A 26,729-nucleotide genomic window follows, 5' to 3' on the forward strand; every position below is an offset into this window, starting at 1 on the left:
TGCATCAGTCAATCCTCAAGCAATTACAATTTGAACCTGTTGACATTATCAGTATGTTGATGACATAAAATTCTGTCATTCTTTTGCATTGAATATTAGGGAGGTGAAGGAAGTTCTAAAGTGGTACTTCCTTAATATTTGGCAATGGGGTTGGAATGACATCCAGACGAGACATTTTGAACCAGCAGAACTGATAAGTATGCTATATTAATTGGGAATACGTCTGGCCTGTATTGGATGGAGTTGCATTCCTTCTGAAGACTAATTAGGCTCATAGCAAAGAGCTATCTTTGCATATGCAGATGTCAGCAATAGCCTGCAATGCATTTGGCAGCTTAAAATGGCTCACTGTCTGTGATGTTTCCTGGAGAAGAATTATCTAGCTATGTTGATTCAGGCCTGAGTCACATCGAGATAAGTTGACTGTAATTAATCTTTGGGGTTGTTTTGATGGCGCCGCATTGCTGACATGTTCCCCCCCCCCACAAAAAAAACCCTTGTTTTCGCTCCTCCAGGGTTGCACCGGGTGATCCCCATGGCAGGTGTCAGCGCTGGCTCTGGGGTCCTGACACCTCTCATGGATGCTGTGCTGATGCCAGGCCTGCTCCCTGGTTTGATCCCTTGCCACTGAGGAGTATGTGGGTCTATCCCAATCATGTGGCTGAAGCTGATTGTATGGACCATCCACCTGATTGGGAATATTCGCACACATTTCTCAGCAGGGTTGGGATTGCACGTTTCTGTGTGTGCTTGTGGGGCAGGACTTAGTCATTTTTGAGCATAACAGAGAAACAGAAACTGAGAAACTGGCCTTGGGCCAGAGGCCAAGCTGCCTGTCAGGGGTATGTCTTCCCTCCCCAGCTGTGCTCTGCTTGGTGTAGCACTCCAGTCTAGTTACAGCTGGACATCAAAGGGCACACTTCAAAAAGATTGCCCAGTATTAGGGTGACCATATTTGGGAAACCAAAAAAGAGGACACCTAGTGTGTGTGTGTGTAAGCAGCTTTCTGAGTCCTGCAGAAAGTACGTTATTCCCCCGCCACCTTAAAGAACCCGATTGGAGTGGAGGAGGGGAAAGGATTTCATTCTGCACCACCACCATCCACTCCAATGGGGGCCTTTTCTATAATGTCCACGAATGACCCACTTTCCCCTTTAAGACCTCAATTGGAGCTCGGGGTGGGGGAATGACGTGCCTCAAGAAAGCTTGTCATTCCTTCCTGCCATGCTAATGGCAGCCTTAAAGAGGAAGGTGTGTCATTCCAGGACATTATTGAAAATTATAGAAAATCCCCCCTGACACCATGGAAAGAACAAAAACCAGGACAAATCCGGGGAAATCCTGACAGTTGGTCACCCTACCCAGTATCCACCATTCACCATGGTTAAAGCCATGGTTTAAGGTGTCTTCTAAACCCTGCCCAGCTTTCTAGCTTAACCACCATGATTAAAGCTGTAGTTTAAGATGTCTTCTGAACTGGGCCTCTCCCTCCCTCCCTATTTGGGAACCTGACTGGTGTGGTGCAACAACAGGAGGGTGGAAACACTAATAATAGAAGAGGGAAGGAAATGGAACAGGAGAAAGGGTAGCAGCAAAAGCAAGAGGTGTGAGGGAAAGAAATGGAGCAAAAGGAAGGATGCTGGAAGATTGGAAATTTGGACAGGAGAGGGTTCATGGAGCTAGAAGATTGCTGGGTTTCCTTAATAGTCTGTGCCAAAGTTGCCAGGCCTGTCATCTGTTAGAGACATCATAGGTTAATGGGCCAGAAAGAATAAAATAGGGGTGTGCAACCTTCTGTCCCCCTGAGGGCTCCTTTGGGAGAGGGTTTGGGGGCCACACCTGTGTATACACACACACTGTGGTTGTGCGGGAGGAGGTTGCTTTGGTTGGGGGATGCTGAGGAAAGGGGAGGTGGCTAAAGCCTCCTCCACTCTCCAGTGAACTCAATAGCCATCACTGCTTCAGCACTGCCTTGAAAGCAGAGAAGAAGAATCAACATGGTTTCCGCAAAGGCAAGTCCTGTCTCACTAATCTACTAGAATTCTTTGAAAGCGTCAACAAACATGTAGACAGGGGTGATCCAGTGGACATTGTTTACTCGGACTTCCAAAAGGCTTTTGATAAAGTCCCCCACCAAAGATTCTTGAATAAACTTAGTAGACATGGAATAAGAGGAGAGGTCCTCTTATGGATCAGTAATTACTTAAGGTTGTTAAAACACAAAGGGATTGCGAAGAGCTCCAAAGGGATCTCTCCAAGCTGGGAGAGTGGGTGTCCAAATAGCAGATGTGGTTCAATGTAAGCAAGTGTAAGGTGATGCACGTTGGGGCAAAAAAACCCAACTTCAAGTATAACCTAATGGGATCTGAGCTGGTGGTGACCAAGCAAGAAAGAGAACTTGGGATTGTGGTGGACAGCTGGATGAAAATGTCCACCCAGTGTGTGGCTGCTGTAAAGAAGGCAAACTCCATGTTAGGCATTATAAGAAAAGGAATTGAGAATAAAATGGCCAGTATCATACTGCCCTTATACAAATCTATGGTGTGACCATACTTAGAATACTGTGTACAGTTTTGGTCACCACACCTAAAAAAGGATATTATAGAGCTGGAAAAAGTGCAGAAAAGGGCAACCAAAATGATTAAGGGGCTGGAGCATCTCCCCTATGAGGGAAGGTTACATCAGCTGGGATTGTTTAGCTTGGAGAAGAGGAAGCTAAGGGGAGACATGATAGAGGTGTACAAAATTATGCATGGTATGGAGAATGTGGACAAGGAGACATTTTTCTCCCTCTCTCAAAATACTACAACCTGGGGTCATCTCATGAAGCTGACTGGTGGGAGATTCAGGACAAATAAAAGGGAGTACTTCTTCACACAGTGCATAGTTAAATTATGGAACTCACTACCACAAGATGTAGGGATGGCCACCAATTTGGATGGCTTTAAAAGGGGGCTGGATAAATTCCTGGAGGCAAAGGCTATCAATGGCTACTAGCTCTGATGGTTGCGTGCTATCTCCAGTATTCAAGGCAGTAAGTTTGTGTGCACCAGTTGCTGGGGAACGTGGGCGGGAGGGTGCTGTTGCACCATGTCCTGCTTGTTCATCCCTGGCCGATGGCTGGCTGGCCACTGTGTGAACAGAGTGCTGGACTAGATGGACCCTTGGTCTGATCCAGCAGGGCTCCTCTTATGTTCTTAACTCACACCTGGGGGTTGTGCATCACTGGGCTAGATGACTCAACTTTACTATTGCTTCTTCAGCCAGAGAGGGCGGTGTGAGTGGGAAATAAAAGAAGTGCAAAGGCTCCCACCTCAATTGCCAGCACTCTCGCCTGTCTTTCCCTTACAGTTGTGGCCATCTGTCACTCAGGATTTCTGGCTTCTTATCTTTAAATCAAACCTGAACCAGATAGCCCTTCAAATAGAGGATGCCTTCAAATACAGGACTGCTCTCAGTAAAGTAGGACACCTGGGGATGGCGGAGGAAGAAAGCTGTATACCTGGGGACAGGATTATGGCAAGGTACTTCATAGATATTGTATTTATCAAAAAGTTTATTTACTGCCCTTCATCCTTTTGGGATTTCAGGGAGGTGTACAAGAACAAAAAATTATATATTACAAATTCACAAGAAATTCTAGGCCTCTTCCCTGAACGTTCAGTTGAATGTTCGATTCCACGGAGATTGAATGGAAAGTATTATTTTTATTTTAAAAAGATTATTTAGTTCAGTTAAATACTTTTAAACAGATTAGGTCACGGTAACGCTGTTTAGATTCTGGCTGATTTGCAATGATTCTCACTGCTACTCCACCTCTGTACCCATAGTCCTCCTAACCACAAAATGTGGCCCAGTTGGCATTGAGGAAGTCTGAGCCAGATGAGAAGTTATGCAATATAAAAGGAAACTCATCTGAGGAATTTAACACGAGAACTGTGGTACAACTTTGGTTTTTTGTTGCATGTGTTGTAGCATTTGCAGTTTTGCTTGGGTTGGGTTTTGACAGCTGAGCTGAAACATAACGTGTTCCCTGAAACAATAATTTTCTTTTTGTTTATAATCATTGAAAAATTGTGTCTCCTCTGATTGGAAGTGAAGTGTTTCAATGATCTTTTCTGGGAACCATCAGTATTCATTTGGATCCAGACTAAGTTGAGCTTAGTTCCCACTGAAATCAATAATCAAGTCATGACTAACCTGTCCCACTGATTTCAATGGGACCAAAGTTCAACTAAGATAGTCAGGATCCCATGCAACTCAATAACGCATGCAACTAATTAGCAGAAAAACTGTGGAGAGACCATTGAAATAGCAGTAAAATCATACTTTGAAAGCAGTGTGTGTGTGTGTGTGTGTGTGTGTGTGTGTGTGTGTAAAAATCCACCTAAAAGTGGATCTCCTAGGGAGAGAATTCCTCAATTGTGGTGCTGCCATGTAGAAGGCTCTGTCCCTGGTCCCTGTCAATCAAATCTAAGAGACACGCCAGAGAGCAGTGTCCTGGAGGCTGTCTCAGGCTTTGGAGAACACAGTCTTGAGATAATCTAGCCCCAAATCATTTAAGGCAGAAGTGGGCAAAAACAGACCTTCAGATGTTTTGGACTTCAACTCCTAGAATTTCTGAATATTGGTGATGCTGGCAGGGGCTTCTGGGAGTTGAAGTCCAAAACATCAGGAGATCTACTTTCTGTCCACCCTTGATTTAAAGCCTCAGAATAGGGGGCTGTGTTCATGGTGTGTGTGTGTGTGTGTGTGTTCATGTGGTTTGGCTGTGTTGTGAGGTCCTTTGCGGCACATGAGGTTGTGGCGACCGCACTCCCAACCAGCTGCTTCCGCCTGGAAAAGCTGAAGTATCTGAGAGTCCTTTTACTCCATTTTTTCTGTTAAAGCAGCTCCCAGGCTTTTATCTGCAATGTGCCCCTGTACCTCCGCATTAAATCCTGGGCATGCCTGTGACCTGGTTGTGACGTGGGCTGGCCCTTCCCCCATTCACTCCTTTAGGGTTTCCACTGAGAGATGTCTATGGGGAATTCCTTTAAGGTATTTTATTAATAGAAACATAAACATTCCTTCGCTTAAATGTTATGCTACTTCTACTTCTCACAATGGGGTAAATCCAAGACAGATGGTAAAGCAGGAATGGGATATGGGATGTCCTCAGAACTCCAGATTGCCTCCTAGGCCACCTCCCAGGGGTCAGATGACATCAGGGGTCAGACCTCTCCAACCTGTAGTCCTTCCCCTTCTGAAGTCCCACCACCTGATGACATCTGGTCCTGTGGGAGTAGGCTTTCTAGGCCCAGCTGAGCGTACACCCATTTCACCCAATTTGCCCTGTTCCAGGGATGGCAAGATGCAGCAAAGGCTGGCTGTACAATTAAATTAGACAGCACCTTGAGGTGACCCTGCCTGATTCCCAAGCCTGTCCCCTCCCCTCCCCTCCCCTCCCCATCATACACACCTTCCCGGATCAGGGCAAGAGAGAGAGGAGCAAGGCTTGACTGATTCACAGCCAAAACACTCTTTGATGCTGCAGTACACTCCTGCCCTCTCAGTACAGGCTCCTGATGGAGCACTTTGTGGGCGAAAAGTGTTGGCTGGAGTTGTGCGTGTCCACTGACAGCCACTGTCCAGGTCCACTGACCTCCCCTCCTTGGCGATACTCCTCCTCGATGCTGTGTCAAGGACCAGCATCAGCCAGGAGAGGAGGGAAGCACCTCTCAGAGGATATGGGCCCCTGAGGGCCGCCAAAGGCATGCTGGGAGCTGTAGTACTGGCATCACTATCTCTCAGTCCTAACTCAGCCCCTACTAACTGACTTTCCCCAACTGCCACTAACTCCGCCCACCATTCCAATCTAGCCTTAGCTGTCAGTCATTCCTCCATTCACTCTTCTGTTTCAATAGCCTTGGGTGGGAGGGAAGATTTATCAGACTGTGGCAGCCATCATCTGGAAGTAGCTCGATGGCCTTAAGGGAGAGCCCGGGTTGGCTGTTACTAGGCCCCATTGGGAGCAGAAGGGAAGGAGGTCACAGCTCTGGGCAAAAAGGCATGCTATGCTGGGAGTTGTAGTTTTTGTTTTCTGTGGGGACAAGGAAAATCATGACAGCTTCAAGGCGGCCCTGGCCAGGCGTTGAGGGTGAGAGAGAGAGAGAAAAGAAACGAATTTAATTTGTTTTAAAGTTACCTCACAGGCCTAGGTGCTATATAAATAAATAAATAATAATAATAATAGGGTTGTCATGAAGAGGGGGTGGGAAATGAGTTTAATTGTTTAAAGGTTAATTCACAGGCCTAACACCGGCCTGCTAGTTTAAGATGGTGGATCCGCTTCCCTACTATATGTTATTCAGATATCTGGGCAATGCTGGGTACATTTTGAAAACATATGTCTAGGTTTGCATCTTTTTTTAGCTGGTAGAAAGGGTGTTGTGTGTCCTGATTGTTTTTGAAGTTTAGACGGCTGCTCCGGCCAAGGCATGTTGAGAGGTGTAGGCTTTTCAGGTAAAACAAAAAAATGTGGTTTATCATAAAGCTCTAATTTAAAATACAGTTCTTATTAACACAATTTCCCATTTATTCTAACAAAACAATTTACTAACTCAACCAAACTAAAAACAAGAACAACCAACCTAAAGATGAATAAGTTGCATAGAGCCAGTGTGGTGGCTAGAGTGTCGGACTGGGAGTCGGGAGATCCGAGTTCTAGTCCCCACTCGGCCATGGAAGCCCTCTGGTCACAGACTCTCAGCTCAATCCTACCTCACAGGGTTGCTGTTGTTGTGAGGATAAAATGGAGAGCAGAAGAAATGATTAGATTTTGGACTCAAGAATGATCCCGAGGTGGGGGGTGCACATTTATGTTAAGAATGAAGATGTTGTAGTGTGATAAGGCATATGTAATAGTTTTTGATATTTGTACTCAACAATTATTCAATATGTATGCAGCAGATATTTGATGTATTTTTTTTTCTTATTGTGTTAGTTTCAGTTATATTTTGGAAATGTTTATCTATGTTTATATAGTGTTGAAAATGAATAAAAATTATTATAAAAAAAAAGAGGATAAAATGGAGAGGAGGATTATGTACGTTGCCTTGCGTTCCTTGGAGGAAAAAAAAAAGGTGGGATATAAATGCAATAATACAATAAAGAAATTATATACCAAATAAATGTTATAAACATTATTCACGACCCGAGCAATGCTGGGCATATCAGCTAGTAATAAATAATAAAAGACACGAACCGACCTCAGTGATGGTAACTAGGGGCTCAAGTATGCAAACAGGAACATCACATAGGCTGACCATATGAAAAGGAGGACAGGGCTTCTGTGTCTTTAACAGTTGCATAGAAAAGGGAATTTCAGCAGGTATCATTTATATATATGGAGAACCTGGTGAAATTCTCTCTTCATCACAACAGTTAAAGGTGCAGGAGCTATACTAGTGACCAGATTTAAAAGAGGGCAGCTTTAACTGGTGTGATGAAGAGGAAATTTCCCCAGGTTCCCCATATATACAAATGACACCTGCTGAACTTCCCTTTTCAATACAACTGTTAAAGATACAGGAGCCCTGTCCTCCTTTTCATATGGCCACCCTAACATCACACCTTGTTCCAGGGTATGCCTGACATTCCTGATGTGGCTGCCAAGCGGATGTAAGAAAAGTCAGACCTTTCGGGCTTTCAGGCGTTTGCTAGGAAACCAAACCACGGCGGAGCCAAGACCCCGGGCGCGTTGGAAAGAGCCATTTACGTCACGGCCCCTCCTCAACGCCTCCAGTCCGTCTACTTCCCGGATCGCGAATTTGTTTTCTTAGTTTCTTACTTTCGCTTATGCTGCAGAGAGGGTTTCTGTTGCGCCAGTAAGCGCCTCTCTCGCACAGCTCTTTTCGCTTCCCCGCCCCCAAGAGCTGGTTTGGGGGAGGAAAGCATCAACGCCAAAAGAGCCGCCGAGCTCCTCGGGGTTGATCTGGTGGATTTAAAAAAGAAAAGAAAAAAGGATTTCAAAAGTCAAGGTTTTGGAGACCCGCGCGGGCGAGCTCAAGGGATCGCCGGCTTGAAGGTACAGGAAAGGGGTTTGGGCAACTGGAATAGTGTACAGAATAAGATTTGATGGGTTAGGAGGGATCGCAAAAAGGTTCACGGGGAGATCGAGCCTGGGGGGCGATAGGCAAGCGCAAATCCTGTTGGTGGGGAGAAACAGCACATTGGAAGAAGTATCTAAGTGAGCGTTAGAAAAGAAGGGGAGAACTCGTTTCTTGGGAACATTCACAAAGGGTCGGTGGGTCTTTTATCAAAACCCGCACGCGTTTCTTGGGTCCGGCGCTTGGGTCCGGCGATGCTCATTCCAGAGTAATTCGTAATTTACGGTGGCTTCTCGGTTGAAATGCAATCGCCGCTCTAGATTGAAATCCCAGCTCACGAACATGCATGCAAAGGGTGTGCGCGTACCTGCTGGTTTGGGGGAATTCCAGCCGGGCAGCTCTGTTAGCGCGTCTTGTTAATTATTTTTTGCAGCATAAATGACGAGTTTGAGGCCACCTGAAAAGACTGAGGCGGAGACCCTATATGCAGTCTCACCTGGAAGTTAGCCCCCTTGAACTCAATGGGGCTTACTTCTCAGTAGACATGCATGGGGCTGCAGGGTGACCATCTCTCTTCTGGCAGGAGTTTTTCAGGACTAGCATGTGTGATACCAGCAGTGTTGAGGAGTCACCTAAGTGTGTGAGAGCATCATATCCTGAGCACAGTTTTTATTAGATTGTAAGCCTATGCGGCAGGGCCTTGCTATTTACTGTTTTACTCTGTACAGCACCATGTACATTGATGGTGCTATATAAATAAATAATAAGAAGAAGAAGAAGAAGAAGAAGAAGAAGAAGGCAAGAGGGAGCCACAGATGTGTCCCAGTGCTATGCATGCCAGATCAGAATCCAGTCAGTGTGGACATGACTCCCTCCCCGGCTAGCAGCCGCTGATGATAAACACCTAAAGAGGGATTGTTTGGGCATGATAGCAGATGCATTCTGAACCCACTTGGGACTGCAAGTATAAAAAGTGAGGGGTAACTAATGTGCAGTCAGTGATCCTGAGAAAATATGCATCCTTGTTGTCCAGCGTAAGCCCGTGATTGTTTTGACAACTAGAGTTCAAGGAATAGAATGCGTCTGGAGTACCCACAGAAGTGTAGACTTGTGGAGGGGTGAAGACCGCACAGCCTCGAAAGCAATCTGGTGCCCTCCAGATGTTTTGAATTGCAAAACATCCTGAACATTGACCATGCAGATGGGGGCTGAGGGTTTTTGTTTTTTGTTCATTTAACATTTTTATTGACTTCCCGGAAAAAAATTAAACCACCATCAACAACAACAAAACAACCCCACAAAAAATTAAAAGAAAAGCCATTGTATGGGCAAAATCTCTTTTCACTTGCTTGCTCTCCCGCTGTTGCGCACGCCCCACCACCACCTCGTCCCCTTCTCCTTCCCCCTCCAGTTCATTGGTTGTTGTGGTTGATGGGCTAACCCCTGTTCTAACCCCTGTTCCCCCAGCACCATGGTCCTGACAAGAATTTGGTTGAGGTGCGGCAGGGGTGGCTTGCAGTTGCCTTCTAGGGTGACCCTATGAAAAGGAGGACAGGGCTCCTGTATCTTTAACAGCTGCATAGAAAAGGGAATTTCAGCAGGTGTCATTTGAATGCATGTCGCACCTGGTGAAATTTCCTCTTCATCACCACAGTTAAAGCTGCAGGAGCTATACTGCAGCTATACTGTGACCAGATTTAAAAGAGGGCAGGGCACCTGCAGCTTTGATTGTTGTGATGAAGAGGAAATTTCACCAGGTTCTCCATATATACAAATGACACCTGCTGAAATTCCTTTTTCAATACAACTGTTAAAGATACAGGAGCCCTGTCCTCCTTTTCATATGGTCACCCTACCTTTGGCAAACATTTAACACTGTCTTCCCCATCCAGGTGCCCTTCAGATGTATTAGACTTCAACTCCCTTGCTGCCTGGGAATGATGAGGGTTGCACTCTGAAATTCTGTCAGGTGTTTTACACACACTTCCCAGCCTAGCTTTGCAGCTATAAGGACTAGAAACTTACTTTTTTAAAAAATGAAATTCTCTGGAAGCAGAACTCTGCACCTTGTATACCCGGTTCTCTGTGTGTATTCCCTATGAAATATTATGATTAATTACATTTTATCCTGTCCTTCTTCCAAGGAACTCACAGGGTGGTCATTTGGTCATTACTTTATTCAGAAAACAACCCAGAAAGGTAGGTTAGGTTAAAAAATAGTGACTAGCCTGAGGATGATTTGAATCCATGCCCTTGTCTATATGACTTCGATAATGCTGCGCCCAGTGGCTCAAGCCGGGGCGCAGCCGCATTGACGCTCCTTCCCAGCATCTACATGGGAAGGAGTGCAGCTAAGGGCTTTCCAGCACCACTGACGGCAGCCCCACCCACCCGAGCACCCGGTCTGGGGGCGCCTAGGAGCATCCGCGCCCCCTCTTCTTTGGTTAGTGGGTTTTTTAAGGGGAACATGGGGCTGACGTGTATTTTTGTTTGCTTGTTTCGTTAGCTGTAAATGCGAAGGATTGCATTTACAGCTAACGGGGTGGGGACAAGGGGGGGAAGGAATGGGGTGATCCCTCCCTGGTGGGATTTCCACCACCCCCTTTAATTTTTAATTATTTTTTTTCTAAACAATGCTCCGCAAAGGCACGGAGCCTTGCTCCAATCTAAAAAAGTCGGGTAAGTCCCCGACTTCTTTAGTGTGGAGCTTCGGGGCTTTGCCCTTGGATTGCTTCGGAGTAGTGGCTGCATCATGTAGATCACCTGCCACCACTCCGAAGCAATCTAGGGGCAAAGCACCCATGTGGACGAGGCCCATGTCTTCTGAGTCCTTCTCGGATACTTTATCAGAGTAGCACTGGTACGAAGCAAGCCAGATAGAGGCCTTAGCTAGACTTAAGGTTTATCCCGGGATTGTCCCGGGGTCATCCCTGTTCATGTAAATGACACAGGATATCCTGGGAGCAGGCAGGGATGACCCTGGAATAAACCTTAGGTCTAGCTAAGGCCAGAGTTGCTGTAAAAGGACCAACAAGACAAACTCAGAAAAGAACTATAAAATCCTATAGAGATGATGTTGCTGACACTTTGCTACTCGTAGCCTCCTCCCCTATCATAGGAGACTCAACAAAGCAGGTTACAAACAGAAATTTGTTATCACCTATCAAAGTGCCTCTGTCCAAACAAATTCCAGCAGTAAAACGGCTTCATTAAAATGAGGATTTGATGGGTCCTTTTCTGGCAAGAATTGTAGCCTGGCCATGTGCGAAGTAAGTTAACGTATTTGTGAAATGATGTGGATAAATATCATCTTTAAAAGTGGCCAAGTTTAGGGTTTAAATGGCTAAATTTGGACAAGGATTTTCCAGGCAGAAATATAGCAGATTTAAATGTAATTTTTAGTATTTAGACCACTATACTCACCTACCTGGAAGTAAAGCTCAGTGAACATGATGGGGCTTATTTCTGAATAGACATGGATAGGTTAGCACTGTAAAATACTTAAGTTTTCTGCATGGTGCTGTTTTTATACTGTTAATTTTTTGTTTTGAGGCATATTATTGCATTATTTTAATTATTTTAGGCTGCTCTAGAATCAAATAGTGAAAGGTGGGATTATTTCCCATAAAATCCATGAGATTTTAGAAACCTGATTCTTGAAATGAAACTATGATTACCATTAGTTATAATCCATTTATCATTTAGGTAAACTTGTAAGAAAGCAGATTCAAATACATTGGGGAGAGGACAGGGTAGCCAACACAGTAATGATACATTTCCTTTTCAAAAACCAGAAAAATTCAATAACAAAATGTGCTGGTTTAAGACCAAAGTTAAGGCTATCACATGTTGGCTCAGGTTTCACAAATTCAGGAAATTGGAAACTAAGGCTGATGCCTTAACACATACCCCGTGATCAGTGATGATGTTGTGCAATGTCACAAATTGTGATTGCCTACAACTTACCCTCCATGCATCCACATCTTTGATTGACAAATGTGCTCCATGTTATTCTGTTCCTATATTGCCTTATGAAGCACTGTACTGTTTAATCCACCCATCCAGCTGCTCATGTAAGCCACAAACTGGAGTGAAAGATTATTCTAGCCATACAGTAAGACTCAGGTGCTTCATAAGGTAACACATAACCAGGGCAATGTGGGGCAACTTTGCTGATTCCAAGTACTCAATCGTCCCCATATAGATTTGGTCCTGAAAGACCCAGGGAAAGTGTGGAACAGATTTGTCGATTGTGGGCTAGAGAACCAAGGGAGACATTTTACTGCCTGCAGCGGAGCAGCCGATGTCAGAGTCAAGGTGCACAGTATCGAAGACTAGTCAAGTTATTTCAATACCTGAGGCAAGAAATCCTACAAATACCTCCCCTTCCCCCATTCCCCAGCAGTAAAAATACAATGATAATAAAGTAATGCTGCCTTTTCATGACACCCACAATCAGATGCCTAACTCTGCCTAATAGCCCTTGTGAGGGCTCCTGTGACATGTTAACAGTTTGATTTCCCCCCATTTTCCAGTATAATATAAATAGTATATTGTACTGGCACAGCCCCCATTCCTTCCCCTTTAGTTTCCCCCTTCCTTCTTCATATTCTGTATTTCATGTATATGTGTGTCATCAGATGAGTGTTTTATTGCATGCTCACTACTGCCTACTTACAGATGTTCGGGCATCCTTTTGGCGACGATGTCCGCCTCCTGCGCGCCTCCCACTCTTCCTTGACTATTTTAATCACAACATGGACGCCTTTTAATCATTTTTTTTAAAAATGGAATGTGCCCCATTTCTTGCTGTGTGCAGGAAAAGCAGCATGATAAAAACCGCCCCTGAATGAGCCACATGGTCTTTGTTAACTTCCTCTTTCTTCTCCAGGTAAAAAGTGGAAGTATTGTGGGACAGCAATGGGTGTGGAGAAGCAACCGTAGGGAGCTGTGATTTCCTACCGTCTAATGACACTCTATAAGTAAAACCATTAAGCCATTGAGAGCTATAGAAAAATTGGACAAAATTTTAAAATAAATAAAATATAATAAAAGGGTTATATCATGTACATCTCTTTGCTGGCCTGCATGGTTTTGTGGTGACCATATTATTCTTCATATAATTCAAGAAAATTCCCCTATGTTACTCAGAATTTATTTTCTTTTAGTGGTTTGGTGTAATATACCTTTTCTCCAGCAGCCAATTGTGTAAATTTGGGCATCGTTAAAGATGGCTCCTGAGCCTTTAAGACTTGCACTCAGCCATGCTGGGTAAGACCAAAGGCTTATCTAATCCAGCATTCTGCTCACACAGTGGCCAACAAGACTGATATGGAAAGCCCACAGGAATGCAATAGCACCCCTCTCTCATGTTCTCCAGCAACTGGTAAACAGAGGCATACTGCCTCTGCACTGGAGATACTATATGGCCATCATGAGTAGTAGTTACTGAAAGCTTTGTTCTCCATGAATTTTTCTAATCCCCCTTCAAAGCCATCAAAACTGGTGGCCATCACTACATCTTGTGGTAGCAATTCCGTAGTTTAACTATGCACTGTGTGAAGTACTTCCTTTCCTATGTTCTGATACTCTTCAAACAAAACATCAGAAACTATTTTAGGTGGATTTGGTGTTGGTTTTGTACTAACAAGAATTAATAAGGAGGAAATCGTTTTGATCCATTTTTAATTAGAAATATACTTGTAAAATATAAAAATATAACTTGCCAAATGACAAAACATTTTTTGTTGTTAAACAGAGGTTTGCTAAAGATTTTTAGATCTTAATATCTTAACAGGAAATAGAATTTCCTAAATATTTTGATCACATTCTAAATACCAAAGTCTCCATTCAATATTGATTTTAGATATATGTTGTCTGTGCTATCTGTTTATTTAGTTTTTACATAAATACTTTATAAATACTTTATATTATGTATAATGTATTTTGTATTTCGTATAATGCGTTTTAATGGCTTATATAGAAATATAATAAATGAAATGAAATCAATAGTCTATTTAACTGACAGGTACACAGTACTGGTGGACTTCTAATAAGAAGTTCTAAAATCAGCACATATTTATACCTTCTGTATGTAAAAATGACCTCATAGCTAATATTATTCACTGTCCCATAAATTAGGACTCAGTCTTATTTCATTGTTAGTAAACATTCCTAAATATTAAAACATACAAAATGCTGGTGTGGCGTACTGGCTTGAGTGTTCGACTTGGAGTTGGGAGATCCGGGTTCTAGTCCCTACTCGGTCATGGAAGCCCACTGGGTGACTTTGGGCCAGTCACAGACTCTCAGCCCAACCTGCCTCACAGGGTTGTTGTTGTGAGGATAAAATGGAGAGACAGAGGATTATATAAGCCGCCTTGGGTTCCTTAAGGAGGAAAAAAGGCAGGATATAAATGTAATAAATAAATAATAAATACAAAAAAAGGGCTTACATATATACCTTTTAGGCTATATATGATCAATTTTGAACTATACTTTTGAGAAAATAACGTCTTACTGAAAATGTTGACAATTTGTGAATTTGTGAACCGCCCAGAGAGCTTCGACTATTGGGCGGTATAAAAATGTAATAAATAAATAAATAAATAAATAAATAAAACATTAGTTTATACATTTTTCTAGAAATCTGTATATCAAGCCTTTTGCTGTGTATACTTTACACAATATTTTTGGTTCATTAACTGATAAGCAAAAACTTTACATGCACTTCTGATCTCAAATTACAGCCTCATACTTGTTCATTACTCAGATAACTCTTTGGCCCAAATGATAGAGCTTTAACTCCACATTTTCTCTTTGGATACCATTCAGATTACCTTGAAAAATATTTTTTATGCCAGTTACCCAGAATTCACTGTGAACCTACTTGTGTCTTTGTGTATCTTTCTTTTAATATATTTACTGCATTTTACTTATTTAAATTTTATAATTTTAATTATCATTAAACATTTGGCATTTGCATTTCATAAGACATCTTGTATTGTTTTAAGCGAAGTGGGTTAGCAGTTTTAGTAGCCTTCCCAACAAGAGCCATAAAGCAAAATCAGCTATTTCTTAAAAATACAGGACATCACCATTTAGCATCATTGAGTGACCCCAAGTTCTGTTATTATGAAGGAAGAAGAAAAATACATACAGGACTGCATTGTAAAGTTTCCATGTAAGACATTTTGTCTATGGGCAAGTCTACATCAGGCGATATCCCCGGGATTGTCCCTGTGCATCCACATGACGCACAGGGGATCCCAGAAGCAGGGAGGGATGATCCCTCCATTTCTACAGTATATTGCCATACCCTTTTTCCTTGGTTTTTCCTGTGGTCTCTGGATCGTCCTGAGACCATGGGAGGTGTGGGCGGCTGTCCCAGGTTTGTCCCAGCTCCTCATGAGTAAAGGCAAGGAGCCGGGAACCAGGCAAAGGGCACGGAGTGCTTCAAGTGCTCCGTGCCCATCGGGGATGAGGAGGGGAGTGAGATCGGGGCTTTTTTAAAAAAACTTGCTTTTGCGCTGGAGCGCAGGTGCGCTCCAGGTCCTGTCTTTTTTCTTTAAAGGTGGGTGCAATGTCCTCCTTCCTCCCTGGATGTTGTGCGCTGTGTGTGAACACAGGGGGAGGATCAGCATATTGCGAGATCCTCCCCGCTCCCTCCCGGAACGCCGGCAGGTGTAGTCATGCCCTATGTCTACGCCACCAGCAGATGGGGAGCACAGAAAGGCATTAGCAGAAGAAAATAATTTCTCAGAGCTATTGTTTTCTGTGAAAGAGCATAGGGACAGATAGCCAGTTCATTTGCTGATGGAAGTAAAATGCTGCTGGTGGTTTAAACTTTTTTTTTTTGAAGTAGGAAACCTGGGCAGGAAATTATAGCATTTTTCTGTAGGTGTGGTTGCAGAGATTTTAAATATTACAACCCTTCATGTATTATAATAGCTACAGTTTGATTGTAAATCACACGACTCTAGATGTGAATCACCTGCAGTGCATGACCTTTATATGAATACTGATCCAGATTTACTGGTAGATCTCTGGGTGATTTGCAGTAGACCAGCAAGGATTTCTTACCTCCTGTTGTTCAACAGTAGCAGCATTCTCTTACTGCCTTAACTTATACTGCTGAAATGAAGAAAGCTTGGGGCAACTAGCAGGGGATTTGGCCCTGCCAAAACCCTGGGCTCAGAATTCTTTAAATGTAAGTGTCATTTTGCTTCTTTTAAAATCTATTTTAGAGTGTTTTATTCTGATTTTATTTTATTTTATCTTGTGTACCACTCCGAAATTTTCCGTGGGGAGCGGTATATAAATATAAATAAATAAATAAGTGTGCATCTTTTACTCTGGTGAATCTCAGAGTTCTAGTAAAAAACACCGTAGATCCCACAACCCTGAAGCCTGGCCACCCCTGCTGCAGGGCAACATTTCCCCAAACTGATGCCTTCCAGATGTGCTGGACTGCAGCTCCCATCATCCCCATCCAGCATGCCAAATGGCCGTGCAGGCTGGGCATAATGGTAGTTGCAGACCAACACATCTGGAAGGCACCAGGTTGGGGAGGGCTGCTGTAAATAAAATCAGTCTTCAAATGAGGGGTTAAGACCCATGAATGCGCTGTACTGTGGCTAAAGGTAGGGTGCACGAATGGCATTCTAACTAGGATGACCATATGAAAAAGAGAACAGGGCTTCTGTATCTTTTACATTGTATTAACAGTTGTATTGAAAAGAGAATTTTAGCAGGTGCCATTTGTATGCATGCAGCACCTGGTGAAATTCCTCTTCATCACCACAGTTAAAGCTACAGCAGCCCTGCCTAGTGTGACCAGATCAAAAGAGGGCAGGGCTCCTGCAGCTTTAACTGTGGTGATGAAGAGGGAATTTCACCACGTGCTACATGAATACAAACAACACCTGCTGAAATTCCCTTTTCAATACAACTGTTAAAGATACAGAAACCCTGTCCTCCTTTTCATATGGTCACCTTATTTAAGGTTCCCTTTTTTCTGTAAGAGAAACACAATAACAGGAAGGGAGCAGCTGCAAAGAAGGCTAGAATAGAAGGAAGTGAGGCAGGAGGAGGAACTGCAGCTTGCTACAGGAGGTGAGAAAAGCTGCAGCTCCTAAAATTCTTTCTCTTACACTCTTACATTCTTTCTCTTTTCCTTGTCATGAATCCTGGCAGATTTCTTTGAATCTTTGAATCTTCTTGCCGCAGAGAGAGGAGATATATGGTGATATAGGCTCAAAGTGAGCCCCCTGGGACTGAAAAAGCTTGACAAATGCTGTAGAATTTGGTAGCTATTCATATTAGTGCAATCTCATGGCAGCTCATACTTGCCCTGTCAGAATCTTACCATACCATGTATTTATTTATTTATTTATTTTATTTATTACATTTTTATACCGCCCAATAGCCGAAGCTCTCTGGGCGGTTCACAAAAATTAAAACCACAGTAAAACACCCAACAGTTTAAAACACAATTACGAAATACAGTATAAAAAGCGCAACCAGGATAAAACCACACAGCAAAGTTGATATAGGATTAAAATACAGAGTTAAAACAGTAAAATTTAAATTTAAGTTAAAATTAAGTGTTAAAATACTGAGTGAATAAAAAGGTATGGGGAACAGTTGCTACTATAGCTGAGTGGAACGTTTTTGGCGGGAACTCCTCCCCCACGCTACCGCGCATGTCCATGGGGTTCCCGCCCTTACCTCAGTTCTTCGTCGTCCGGCATTGTGCTTAGACCTGTAGAACCAACCTCTAGCGTTTTTTTCTTCTACCTTCTCTTAAAATCCTTCAAATCTCTCCTATTTTGACTATATTCTCCTCTTATCTTCTTATCTTCTCTCCTAAAAAAAAAAAAAAAAAAAATTTTTTGTAGTTGTTAGTTTCCTCAGCGATGTTCAGTCGCGGCGGCCTAGCCGCATGGCAGTGAAGGCGCCTTTTCGAAAATGTGTTAGGTGTGGGGCAAAACTTCCCCCTACCGACGGACACTCTTTGTGTGTTATCTGCTTAGGCGAAAGCCACAAGGTGGAATCTTGCCATCATTGTATGGCCTTTACTAAGCAAACGAGAAAAAACAGAACAGATCATTTGCTCGCTATTCTGTGGGAAAAGGCTCTCAGAGCTACAGACGCCACAATTTCAAAGCCAACTCAGGCCGAAATGGATAAAACGGCACCGAAAAAGTCCGTTCCAGACCGCAGCACAAAGGAGTGCGATAATACCAGCGCGAACAATAGGGCACTGATACCCCTAACGCCTGGGCGGTCATTAGCGAGTTCCGCGGCCATAAAAATCACGAAGAAGGCCCGGACTCCTAAATCTTCTTCGGACATCGAGAAGAAGAAGAAGAGGGACAGAGAAAAACACTCCAAAAAGTCCCCTCGGCCTTCTAGGCCTATTCAGACAGCTCCTTTGGTACCGACGGTCCTAGGAACTGTCTCGATACCGAGACCTCAGTCGAGACCGACGTCTGACCAACCTTCGATACCGAGACGTCCACGGAGTCTATCAGAGGGTGAAATTAGAGATTCGGCCTCGGTAGCGTCAGTGCGAGATCCACCGCAAGCTTTAGAAATGGAGGAGCCTATTATGCAGCTGTCCCCCAGACCGGTGGTCGTAGAAAGACCAAGACAGGAGTGGGATAGAACCTCCCAATACTCCGAGTCCCAGCCCAGACTTGAATACTATGAATGGGATTATTATCGTCCACACAGATATTTCCCACAGGATAGGGATTACCAATATGCACCGGAAGCTTACTATGCCCAGCCTCCTCCGACTTCAAGGGTCCTTCAGATCCCGCTGGTCCCTCCGTCGCGCCACCCTTCGCCAGCTCCAACTCATCGACGCCATAGCACTTCCATACCGACAGCGACTGCTATGGTACCGACCCATCAGGAGCAATCGGAGCTCGAACAACAGCAGCTCCAGATCGTTACTGTGTCTTCCCCCGAGGATGGTTACCCGTCTGATACCGATTCTAGGGTTTCAGTTACCCCTTCGGTACCGTTGCCAGAGGATGCTCTGCATTCACAAGACCCTGCTTCACCCTCTGATGACATGGGAAGATTCTCAGAACATATGCGGAGAATGTCTCAAGCGCTGGGGTTGGATATACAACAACCCGATGAGCCGGTCGAAGACCCTATTTATGACGTTTTTCAAACTAAGAGTAACGCTGCAGTAGCTATTCCTCTCCCTCCGGCCCTGAAACAGACGGCACAGCTTTCCTGGAAAACCCCTGCGTCCACACAGGCCACATCGAGGAGATTGGAAACTCTCTCCCGCATCCGGGGGGGGGATGCTGCTTTCCTTACTCAACACCCAAAACCTAATTCAATTGTGGTTGAGTCCGCCCAGGGTCAGTCGCAGAAGCCCCATTCTGCTCCGGTAGACAAGGAGGGCAGGAAATTGGACATTACAGGAAGGAGGATCTATTCTTCTGCGTCCCTTGGTATCAGGGCCTCTACATACCAGGCGACCATGGCTCGCTACCAACTCTTCCTCTGGGAGAAAGTAGGGTGACTATGTGACTATCTCCCAGAGGACAAAAGAGAGTTGGCAAGAGTGTTTCAGGCAGAGGCTTTGGCGATAGCAAAACAGCAGCTATCGACCGCCAGACATCAGGTCGACTGCCACTCCAAAAACATGATGGGGGCAGTATCGTTGAGGAGGCACGCCTGGTTAAGATCAGCGAACTTAACCTATGAAACGAAGGCCAGGATTGAAAACATGCCCTTCGATGGCGAGGGCTTGTTTAACTCCAAGACCGACGAAACGTTGGACACCATTTATAAAGCCTGTACTACGGCAAAGAAGATGGGTTTCGCTCCCCCACCTCCACAGTATAAACCAAAGCGCTGGTCAAGACCACCTGTTCAGCAGCAACAACAACAACATCGCCCTCAATTTCAACAACCGAGGCAGCAGCAACAACTCCAACGAAAACGGCCATACCAAAGTTGTTTTCAACAAGACAAACGCCAGCCCGACTTCACTAAGAAGCAGCGGGTTTGACTCTTCCATCCCAGATCCACTACCTTTTGCGAACCGCCTAGCACCATATTACCACCAATGGGAGTCAATGACATCGGACTCCTGGGTGCTCACTATCATCACCTCGGGGTATGCCATCGAGCTCGACGTCCTCCCTCCTTCTTCGGGGGTGAAAGTAACAGCGCCATCCCCTCCTCTGCTTCTCGAGGTGCAAACCCTGTTAGCGAAGGGAGCCATCTCTCCCGTACCCGCAGAGGAAGTCAACCAGGGGTTTTTTTCGCGCTACTTCACGGTCCCGAAGAAGGATGGAGGTCTTCGACCGATCATGGACTTAAGGCAGTTAAACAAATACATCACCCCGAAGAAGTTCCGTATGACAACGGTTACTTCTATTCTGCAACTCCTACACAAAGGGGTTTGGTTCGCTGTGATGGATCTGAAGGACGGGTACTTCCATATCTCCATCAGGAAGTCGCATCAAACTTACCTGAGGTTTTCAATCGGTACGTCCCAGTTCCAGTTCACCGTTCTTCCCTTTGGGCTTGCCACGGCACCGAGGGTCTTCACGAAAGTGATGGCGGTGGTGTGCGCCCACCTACAGCAAAAAGGAATTTATGTATACCCGTACTTAGACGATTGGCTTCTGGTAGCGAACAACAGTTACACGCTCCAGATCGACATACTAACCACCCTCAACCTGTTGGACTCGTTAGGTCTATGGGTCAACGAGGAGAAATCCATCTTGACTCCACATCAGAAGCTGGACTTTATAGGGGTAACCCTATCGTCTCGAGATGGGAGGGCATATCTGCCCTCGACCAGAGCACACACTCTTCAGGATTTAGCCATCGCTACCGAAAGCCGCCAAAAGGTTTCGGCATGGACGATCCAGAGGCTATTAGGTCTAATGGCAGCAACTACCGCAGTCATCAGGTTTGCAAGACTCAGAATGAGGATCTTGCAGGCTTGGTTTCTAAGAACGTTCGATCTCCGACGCGATGCCCGACGAACTTACCTGTCGATCCCGAGGCAAGTAAGAGCATCCCTGAAATGGTGGTTTTCGATGGCGACTCTCCTAGAAGGGGTTCCGTTCCGGCAAGAAACTCCTTCGGTAACGATCACGACGGGTGCATCGTTGACCAGATGGGGAGCATACTGCGACTCTCTCACGGCTCAAGGCCGCTGGCCTCCTTCTCAGAGGGAACATCATATCAACCACCTAGAACTTTTAGCGGTGGAGAATGCATTAAAGACCTTTGCACAAATTATCGAAGGCCGGAATGTCCTGATCGCGACGGACAACACCACCGTAGTGGCATACATCAACAGACAGGGTGGAACAAGATCACACCCTCTGAACTGATCGGCACTCAGAATTTGGAACTGGTGCATAAAGAGAAATACTTACCTGACGGCAATCCATGTAGCGGGGAAGGAGAACACCACTGCGGACTCCCTCAGCAGGTCCTTCCACGTCGATCACGAATGGGAGCTCGATGCCGAAGTCAGGGATGATCTCTTTTGGTACTGGGGCCGCCCTGCTGTCGATGTCTTCGCTACCGAAGAGAACGCAGCCTGTCCCAAGTTCTGCAGCAGAGCAGGAAGAGGAAAGCACTCTCTGGGAGACGCTTTCACCAGAACTTGGAAAGGGGATCTCCTCTACATCTTCCCACCGTTTCCACTGTTAACGAAGGTACTAGCCAAGATCCAGACGGACAGGTCGGATTGCATCCTCATCACACCGTGGTGGCCTCGACAGACGTGGTTCTCCCACGCCCTTCGACTGTCGAACGGGAATTACATCAGACTCCCGTCGATACTGTCTCGACACCAGGGCAGGGTTCAACACGCAAATCTGTCAACCCTCAAGATGACGGCGTGGAGAATTTCATCCACTCCTCCCCTCGTATCGAAAACTTAACTGTGGACCACATATTGTTGGCTTCACTAAAGCCTTCAACAAGGAAGTCTTACATGGCGAAGTGGCAAAGATTCCAAAAGTTTGCCTTAGAGAAAAATCAACCATCGGAATCTTGCCGTATATCACTGATTCTTCAATACTTATTAACACTTTATCAGCAGGGACTCAAACTCACATCAATCAGAGTCCACTTAGCTGCTATTACGGCCTATCATCATGGCATGGATGGTTTTTCACCCTTTACACATCCAACAGCCAGAAAGTTCCTAAAGGGACTTAAGAATACGATACCGACAGTAAAGTGTATCGTTCCACCATGGAGCCTGTCAGTCGTACTACAATCACTGACAAGGAGACCTTTCGAGCCTATGGCCTCAATAGACCTTAGACTCCTGACATTCAAGACTGTCTTTTTAGTGGCCATTACGTCGGCAAGGCGTACAAGTGAGCTTAGAGCTCTCAGGATAGATGCTTCCTACACTATTTTTCACAAGGATAAGGTTGTGTTACGCACAGACCCTACCTTCCTGCCTAAGGTAGTGTCAACTTTTCATCTGTCCCAGCATATCACTCTACCGGCTTTCTTCCCGAATCCTACAACACCTGTCGAGTCTTCGTTACATACACTGGATGTAAGGAGAGCTCTTGCCTTTTACAAGGCTAGGACACAGGATTTTAGGAAAACAAATTAATTGTTTATTTGTTATGGAGAGCCTTCTAAAGGACTCCCTGTTTCATGCCAGCGACTGTCACGGTGGATTGTAGAGACAATTGAACTTGCCTACTCTATCTCTAAGCTAGACCTTTTAAAGCCTGTGACAGCTCATTCTACTAGAGCCGTTGCAACATCTGTTGCCTTCAGCAGAGGTGTTCCCCTGACAGAAGTCTGTAGAGCTGCAACGTGGTCCACTCTGTCCACGTTTGTTAAACACTACAGTTTAGACACCCGTGCGAGACAAGACTGCTCATTTGGGAGGACAGTGCTGTCAGAGATCCTGAGATGATACACCAACCCACCTCCAAGGTATGTCAGCTTGCTACTCGCCCATATGTGTGATGCATAGAGACCACGATGAAGAAATGCAGGTTGCTTACCTGTAACTGTAGTTCTTCGAGTGGCCATCTGTGCATTCACACAACCCACCCACCATCCCCACTTGGTGGTGTGAAACTTACAAATGACACAGATCTATATATATTGGAATGTATTTTATTTTACACTCATGTTTATGGGGGCACAATGTTGGACTCCTGTAAACTGAGGTAAGGGCGGGAACCCCATGGACATGCGCGGTAGCGTGGGGGGAGGGGTTCCCGCCAAAAACGTTTCCCTCAGCTATAGAAGGTTCCGGTTCGGTCTCTGCACAGGCGCAAAGCCCATGTGTGTGAATGCATAGATGACCACTCGAAGAACTACAGTTACAGGCAAGCAACCTGCATATATGTTGTAGTGGTGCATGCTATGTTCGTACCACTGTGCAGCTTTCTATACCCTCCCCTTGTGAAATTCCTGTGAGTACTCATGTACTTTTCCTTGTCAGTCAGAGGTTGACAACGTTCCTGATACACTAGAAGAGGTGGCAATGAAAGCTACACAAAGAATTAAATATATCATGAGCCTGAGCAGTGGGAGCAGGCACTGCTAATCTCTCTGTTCTTTAGCTGCAGGAAAGGGCATTGTACTTTCTTGGATGTTAGTCTAGTCAATGGGTGTGGCACATGTTTTTCTTTATTACACTCCTCTTGAATGTTTACCCTCAAATGTTAGAAACATTAGTCAGCTTGGAAATCACAGGAGTTCAAAACCCATGAACTGATTTCTTATGTGTTTCTGGTCATTTGGCCTTTTGTTGTTTTGGCATGGTCCCCAGGGTGACCAACCGTCAGGATTTCCCCTGGTTTATCTGGGTTTTTGTTCTACACTGGGTGTCGGGGGGGGTTTCTTTCCCTTTTAAGGCCACCATTAGCGTGGGGGGGGGGGAGAATGATGTGCTTTCTGGAAACATGTCATTCCCCCAATCGGGGCCTTAAAGGGAAAGTGTATCATCCTGAGACATTCTAGAAAAGGCCCCAATTGGAGCAGTGTGGGGGCAGAAATAACGTGCTTTCCCCTCTTCCGTTCCAATTGGGACCTTTAAGGCTCCAATTGGAGTGGAGGAGGGGAGTGTGTTTTCGAGGGCCTCCTGAAAGTGCATCATTCTCCCTCACCATGCTAATAGTGGCTGCCATTAGCATGGTGGTGGGGAATGATGCACTTTTTTTGTGGGGGGGCAGAAAACATGCTTTCCTGCCCCCCATCCCCGAGGTGTCACCTTAGGAATTACAGCTACATTTTCAAGCAATGCAGGACTGGTCTGATTCATTGGTATTATTGTCCAAAAATAATTGTGGATGTGAAACAATTAGGAACCCTACTACAGATTATGGTAGATAGTAGGGTTTGATAATATCAGAAGTAGGGAGTAAGTATGTTTACTTTCTTATTCTAGTGCATTCTGTCCTCTCATCCTTTCAGAATTAGGTTTAGTTTATATGTGCAGCAGAATTAAATGATACAAGTTTTATGTATTTTAAAAAAATTCTATACTGCCACTTCTATTTCTTCCGCTTCAGACTGCATGTGCAGGATGACATTTTTTAATGTTCCTCTACAAGAAAAGCTCCCTACAAATAGAAAGCTTGTTCAACAGGAAATGAGTTGGGTTAGAGTCTTCCTCCCCAATGTGCAATTTCAACTTGGCAGGGGATTGTCGTTTTTATGTGACAGATCATTCAAAAGTGGTATCCCTACCTGTAGTCTGTTCTGCTACTGCTGGGTCAAACTCAGTCCTGGGACAAACCCATTCAGCAAAATCAGTAGGCAGGAAGAGATCAGAAACACAGTATTACTGGTCAAGAAGAAGGGGAGCTGAAAAGCAGGGTCTGAGTCATAGCAGAAGCCAAGCAGAGTCCAAGTACAGTCTTATCAGAAATCCAGGGATCAACAGCATAAGAGATCAATCCAAAGAAGATAAAAGGTCAGGAAAGCTAGTTGCAACACACCAAAAGCAAAAATAAACGTGTTCCTCTAGGCCTGCCTATGATTGAAGTTTATAAGCTGGCATTTCCGGAACCTCAACCAGGACTCAGCTGCAGCACATCAGAAGCTTCCCTGAAGAAGTCCTCATGAGAGGAGTCCTTTATGCATTAGTGGTTGCTCAGCCTCTGTCTCAGAGATAGAGTTCCCCCACCTGTGGTCCTCTCCCCCAAGGGTCCAGGCTTCTCCTGTTCCACCACTCAGATTTCTGGCATCGGCTGCTTCTTGATCTGTTTGTCTTTGGCAGCTTTAGCTCCTCCTCTGAAGAGGATTCCTCCAGTGTGGGATGACATAATCTGAAATTGCACAGTCCATCGGCGGGATCTTACCATCTGATTTTGCTGTATGTCACAAATGATTAATGTAGTTAATAGACTGACACATGCTTTGTGGGCCAGTAACCTTTTTGGACAAGTCAAAGTTGTATCTGGCTTGTTTTGGGGAAGGGATAGTGAATCTACAAATGGAAGAACAGTGGAATCTCCTGTTTTCCTTTATGCATTAGTCATCACCTCCTTTAATAACAAACTCAGGTGGTAAGAGCCAAGAGGAACAGAGCCAAAACAGGGCCACTGAGAAACAAGAGGGAGTTATTGGCCTGCTTGGGGGAACACCAAGGTTTGCAGATGTACAAAATTATTTAGGGGGGAAAAAACCTAAGGGGGCAATCTGCCCCAAAACCAGTGTAATGAAGAGTGAGCATGCTCAGCAGCTATGCAGTACTGGAGTAACAGTTTGAAACGAAAACCAGGCTGGGGAGTGGAAAGTTCTGTTTATAGTATCCTGGAGTTAGGGTATGGCTGACTAGTTGGCTGCAACCATGAATGGGAGAAATCCTTCTGGGAGGTGAGGATACACTTCAACATTTTGTTGCAGGTCCCACATCTTTTACCAGGCTACTAAATAATGAGACCAAGTCATTCCGTTTAAATGGCTTGAGACCTGCACATGTAGGAAGCCACCTCTTCCGAGATGGCCAGGGAATGGTTCTGAAAGCATCTGATGCAATTCAACTGCTAATGTTTTAATCAGATCTGGCCTTGAAAGTGGCTTGGCTGGAAAACTCTTTGGCAACTGTATGCAAACCACTTTGAGGTCCTTGAAGAAAGAGCAAGATATAATAATATAGTCTAATATGAATGGTGTAGTGGTACCTTTTGAAGTGCGGGCACCTTTGATAGCCATACCTGCACAAAGACTATACAACAAAAAAATGAACTTAAATTTCTTAACTTACACAGGATTCCTTGGGATGAGTGGTGAACCCAGGAGTAAAGAATGTTCTAGATGGAGCCTCAAATGGAGCTTCTTCCGCCGAGCTCTCTGACCCGGGTGGGCCCGGGTGTTAGCAGAACCACCTCCATTTTCATAGACGCATATTATGATTCTACCCAAGGACTTTTAGAGCCCTACGTTAGTTGTAAAGAAAAGTTAACAAAGAATCATAGAATAGCAGAGTTGGAAAGGGCCTACAAGACCATCAAGTCCAACCCCCTGCTCAATGCAGGAATCCACCCTAAAGCATCCCTGACAGTTAGTTGTCCAGCTGCCTCTTGAATGCCTCTAGTGTAGGAGAGCCCACAACCTCCCTAGGTAACTGATTCCACTGTTGCACTGCTCTAA

The 26,729-nt window shown here is 44.8% G+C and overlaps 1 protein-coding gene across 1 annotated transcript in view; it reads left to right on the forward strand.

Annotated features, from left to right (window-relative positions):
- The first annotated feature begins 7,855 nt into the window (after positions 1 to 7,855).
- Positions 7,856 to 26,729, forward strand: part of STAT6 (signal transducer and activator of transcription 6) — a 90,451-nt gene continuing 71,577 nt past the window's right edge. Inside the window, exon 1 of the mRNA XM_063119213.1 lies at positions 7,856 to 8,068. The gene's annotated coding sequence lies outside the window, so the exon portion shown is untranslated. The remainder of the gene's footprint in view (positions 8,069 to 26,729) is intronic.

Source organism: Elgaria multicarinata, chromosome 3, assembly GCF_023053635.1.
Source record: "Elgaria multicarinata webbii isolate HBS135686 ecotype San Diego chromosome 3, rElgMul1.1.pri, whole genome shotgun sequence".
Lineage (NCBI taxonomy): Eukaryota > Metazoa > Chordata > Lepidosauria > Squamata > Anguidae > Elgaria > Elgaria multicarinata.